Source organism: Paramormyrops kingsleyae, chromosome 5 (assembly GCF_048594095.1).
Source record: "Paramormyrops kingsleyae isolate MSU_618 chromosome 5, PKINGS_0.4, whole genome shotgun sequence".
Lineage (NCBI taxonomy): Eukaryota > Metazoa > Chordata > Actinopteri > Osteoglossiformes > Mormyridae > Paramormyrops > Paramormyrops kingsleyae.
The window spans coordinates 28,350,784-28,356,234 of record NC_132801.1 but is presented as its reverse complement, the minus strand read 5'-3'; the positions used below and the strand labels follow the sequence as shown (position 1 = coordinate 28,356,234).

Here is a 5,451-nt window from a genome sequence, read left to right as displayed (position 1 = left end):
CTCATACCTGTGTTCATGGCTCAGTGGGCTAAGCCTGTGTGCCTGCAATCACACGATCGCCGGTTCAAACGCAGCGTATTTAGAACGTGAATAGCGATCTTCAGCTGAGAGCATTTCTACACGCTCCCGACGCAAGTAAAACAAAGAAAGGTCATACGGTTTACTTTTTTGCCTATTTAACCTAATTTTAAAAACTTTAATACTTCCGACAATGGAAGTTTTGAAAAGAAGATGCATTATGGATTTAGTAATAATAATAATAATACATTTTATTTAAAAAGGCGCCTTTCTGACACTCAAGGTCACCGTACAGGCATACATAAAAATTTATACACACTACAAAAGGTACAATGCAAGAAATACATTAAAATGAATATAAATGACAAATAAAAGGAGTTTACAATGAATAGGCTTGTTTGAACAGATAGGTTTTGAGTCCAGATTTGAAATGAGGAAATGAGTCCATATTTCTAAGATGAGATGGGAGGCAATCCCAGTCAGATAAATAGGGGGGAGAAAGGTTGTGGATGGCTTTGAATGTCAGCAAGAGGACTTTAAACTGGATACGGAACTGTATAGGGAGCCAGTGTAACTGCTGAAGAACAGGAGTGATGTGGTGGACAGATGGGGTTCGGGTAATAATTCGGGCAGCTGAATTCTGGACTTGTTGAAGTTTACGAAGGGACTTGTGAGGGAGACCCAAGAGAAGTGAATTGCAGTAGTCTAGACGGGAAGTCACTAGACTGTGAACAAGAATGGCTGCAGAATAGGGGGTAAGAGATGGACGGAGACGATTAATATTTCTTAAATGAAAGTAAGCTGACCGGGTAATGTTATTAATGTGTGATTGAAATGATAGTGTGCTATCAAGGATGACACCCAGACTCCTAACCTGCGGGGATGGTGAAATGGAGGAGTTATCAACTATGATAGAGAAACTGTTAGTTTTGGATAATGTGGATTTACTACCAATGAGGATAACCTCAGTTTTATCACTGTTAAGTTTAAGAAAGTTAAGAGTAAACCAGGATTTTATTTCAGCAATACAATCAATGAGAGTAGTGGGTGGTAAAGTGGCTGAGGGCTTTGTAGTGAGGTAGAGTTGGGTGTCATCCGCATAGCTTTAGTGTTTTTTTTCATGATTCTACATAATGATTTCAGCGAGATATAAACTGAAATAGACGAGAAAGATACGCGGTCGACGATGCCCTCGTCCCGAGTGTTAATAATAGTCATTGCATCATATTTATCTCTTTCTATATTTATATGGTCACAGTTTTTAATTTTTCAAACTGTGAAGGGGATTTTATTGTTGCTACTTTTCTTGCGTTTCAAACTGCCTTTCCAAAGTGATGGGTGTGGGGTGCAGTGACATTCCAGACTGATGGGCCATTGACAGCATGCAAACTACTACAGGTGTGAGGATACCTATGTCATCATTATTCATTGTACAGGCCACTGACTTTGAGAAAAAGAGTGTCACTCCAAAGTTCTAACACTTTAGTAACCAAACCACATAAAATTTCAGAATGTCTCTTTCACCTGTGTGTAGCCAACCCCTGTGTCTATAAGCTTCAGAGCTCAAAAGTCTTAGCTAGAAATGTCTATAATGTGATTTTTTACAATTTCTCAGCATGTCTGAAAATAGGTTTTTGACAAGTATATGTTTAAAGTTGATATTAACAAAAAATAGAATAACATTTTAAGTGGTCTCAGATTATTGGTGCTGAGTTTGTGCTGAATAAAAGCACATGTAACATTCTGGGATAAATGTTTTTTAGATAGGTGAAATATTTTAAAATGTCAAGGCATGTCAGACTACCCCGAAAGTGGCTGAGAGGCCTCAGACCCCAGAGGGTTAATGTCTTTTTATGCATGACATTTGTGTTCATTACAGTACGTCAGTTTGTGTGAAGCTTTACACCTGTGTTATGAGGACACCTGTGTTATGAGGACCATCATAACATATTCTTGATGTTTGACCTGACTGAAAAATTTCAGTGTGTTGTGTTAGTTTGACAAAAGCCTGGTTTATGAGGACACTAGTTATTACCGGGACATAGGTAACTCAATACCTCAGTCTTCTCAGATATCTATCTTCTCACATACCTTTAAAGTTTCTTTAGGTTGGTCAGACACAGATTCTCATCTATCATCTAGTGCAGGTGTGGGGAACCTTGATCCTGGAGGGCCGGTGTCCAAAAAAAAAAAAAAAAACCAACCTTTATCCTGAAGACCTGGTTCAGGTGTGTTTGATTAGAGCTGAACTCTGCAGGGACACTGGCCCTCCAGGACCAACGTTCCCCAACCCTGATCTGGTGAATAGATAATATGCAATCTTGGAGAAAGCAAATAAAAAAATAATGTGGCATAGAAATATTATAAAGTTACTCTTTATATATAGTTTTAATATTACTTAATGAAAGCCAAATGGAATCAAGGGGGACCTACTTTTTACCAATTTTGAGAACTACTGAGTTTTCAATATCATATTGACCACAGTGAGATGTAAATAATCCCAATATTTCATATAGATGCAGCCCATTGTCCTGGTAATAACCAGTGTCCTCATAAACCAGGCTTTTGTCAAACTAACACAACACACTGAGATTCTTCAGTCAAGTCCAACATCAAGAATATGTGATGATGGTCCTCATAAAACAGGTGTCCTCATAACACAGGTGTAAAGCTTCACACAAACTGACGTACTGTAATGAGCACACACGTAATGTAATACGTAAAAAGTCATTAATTTTACAATGGTGACAATTAATACTTTCCACCTTTAATATAATTCAATAAATAATTATTTAATAATTAGTTATTGTAAAGGTTTTCATACCGTGCATCGCCATTGCTACTCTTAATCACCAAAATCATAAGTGGTTTCTTCACCAGGATAGATGTTCCTCAAAGCAAATAAGCATAGGTGAGGTCTACAATCCACGCGGATGGTCTTCATCCTACTGTTCGGATTAACGTGGTCATTAACTGTTCAAAAACGTTTGACTGATAGTGCAAGTTACTATTCAGGAGTAAAACGTGCACATCTGGATCTCTTTGTTTATTAATCTCTTTAAACCCAGCAGATTATTATTACAACTATGCTATTTTGCAATACAGTTAAAACTGTATTGCAAATGAAAGTAAGTTAAAGGTGAAAAATCTGAATCTGAATGTATTCAATGAATCAGTAGAAATTCGCTAGCACCGTTAGCATCACGCACTAGCTGGTTTAAAACTGTAAAACGAGCTCTGATGCGCTTACAAAACATGCACAAACAAGCCAACGCGAGCCATAAACTTTTTAAAAATTCGATTAAACAGCAGTATAACTTACCTTTCACATTACAGTCGCTTCGAACTAGCAGGTCCACAGCACATATGTCTTCACTTCAGCTGCATCCGGTCCAAACAGGACATTGACGATTATAATATAAACGGAATTGTAAAAATAATATAAAAATAAATACTAATACTAATATGTATTTAATATATAATTATGATAAAGCCTAGTAGTTAAATGTGTGGTTCGGTTTACACGAACAGTTAGTATAAAATCTTAATTCCAAGTTATTTATCAGTCTGACTAGTAAAAGGTTTAAAAAAATGTAATCTCTAGTCATAGTTTATCATATTAACGGTATACGTTTACCTATATGTTTGCTATACATTCATATATTTAATTTACAATTGATAAATTATAGTTAATGTTGAAATAATACTGCAAATTGCATTAACTTACTTGTCATAAGATACTGTGCGCTGAAGCGGACTGAAGCCACGCCCACCGACGCCATCTTGTTTTCGCGATTTCCCGCCCACGTTACCGATTTAGCCAATCAGCGGCCTCAAAACTTACACTTGTGTGTAATATGCAAATCTTTGATGACGCAGGTGTTGTACCGGGTCCCGGCTACAGGGGCGCACTCTCGAGTTCAGAGATACACAGTGTATAGTAAGATTTCAGGGTTTTGTGGTATGTTAGGACATGGCGCCAAAATTTGAGAGGGAGTTTCTGGGACTTAGAAAATGGCTTCTACATTGCCGGAATTATAAGGACATGGTCCCTGTCCTCATAAACCCAAATGTCCCTGTAATGCTGGTGAGTATTCAGGTCAAAAGTCCTTGTAAACCACAAAAACCAACACACACACACACACACACACACACACACACACACACACGCGCGCGCGTGAGTGCAGTCGCACAGGCATGTGTGGAGGGGGACTCATTGAAATTCTGTGCACGGTGCCGTTCGTGGGGGGGTGGCCAGCGGTGACGAGCCAGGCGAGATGGAATGCATGACTTTGCCCTCTGCGGGCGCTGTTGAGGGCAGAAGCACCACAAACCGCATCGACAGATGCACACACACACAGACTCAGACAGACAGACAGACACAATCATAGAGACAGAAGGTTACACAGACTGAGACACAGACACAAACAGGCAGATACACAGTCAGACAGAGACACACAGACAGAGACAGAGACAGACAGAGACACACAGACAGAGACACACAGACAATCTCACACACAGACACAAACAGGCAGATATACACAGTCAGACAGAGACTCACAGACAGAGACACACAGACAATCTCACACACAGATAGAACTCTCCTATAACCAGGCAATAAAAATCCTCTGATAATTCCTGCATTTTGCTGATACCCAGAATGGGTAATCCTTAGTGTTTTAAAAATGCAGAGGAATTCAGATATACATGGTAACACTCCTATATACCTGTCACTTATAATATAATGAATGCACGAGAAAAACTGTTTGTATTTGTATCTGTATTATGTCACCTGCAGCAACCTGTTTAAAACTAGGGCCGCCGCTGCCTGGAAATCTATACACTGAACACTAGAGGGCACTAGAAATCATCGACCATTGTGACGCTGAAGGAAAATAACGTCTGAAAGACACAAAAATATGCCATTCCTCTCGTGTGCCCTGTTTACAGAGGTAAGTTGTAAGAATGAAATAAACATCATTTATATAAAAAAAACCCCCGCTACATTCATCAAACAGTCATGATTGTGCCCAAAATGTAATTTGCACAATAAAGGCTGTGTGTTAGGATACAATATTAATTTAAAAACAGGAAATACTTAAAATAGGTACCATTCAGATGACATGTGCACAGCTGTTTGCTACTGTTATGCCAAAAGGTTTAATTAAAGCTCAGCACAGAGTCTGCCTGGTGTGGGTGTGGATTTTCTCTCACAGGGATCCACGTATTCCTTATGTTCCCTGGAGAGACTGATTATGATAAATCCTATCCTGTCTTTTACGACACCCATTTCTGTTATAAAAACTTCCTTGCATTGTGGGTAAGTTCTGTGAGGGTCCGAGGGCAGGATGTGAGGCTCCCTGCTTGTGGACAGGAAGAGACACATTCCCCGCCCCCAGAGTGATTTTTCCATGTGGGCAGTCAGTTTGGCAA

General features: G+C 39.2%; 1 long non-coding RNA gene across 1 annotated transcript; it reads right to left on the bottom strand.

Annotated features, from left to right (window-relative positions):
* Positions 1-243: 243 nt before the first annotated feature.
* On the bottom strand, positions 244-4,176 carry LOC140590903 (uncharacterized). Its single transcript, XR_011991800.1, has 2 exons — positions 2,310-4,176; positions 244-2,176 (listed from the first exon to the last, which is right to left on the bottom strand). It is a non-coding gene; the product is annotated as an uncharacterized lncRNA (long non-coding RNA).
* Positions 4,177-5,451: the final 1,275 nt, after the last annotated feature.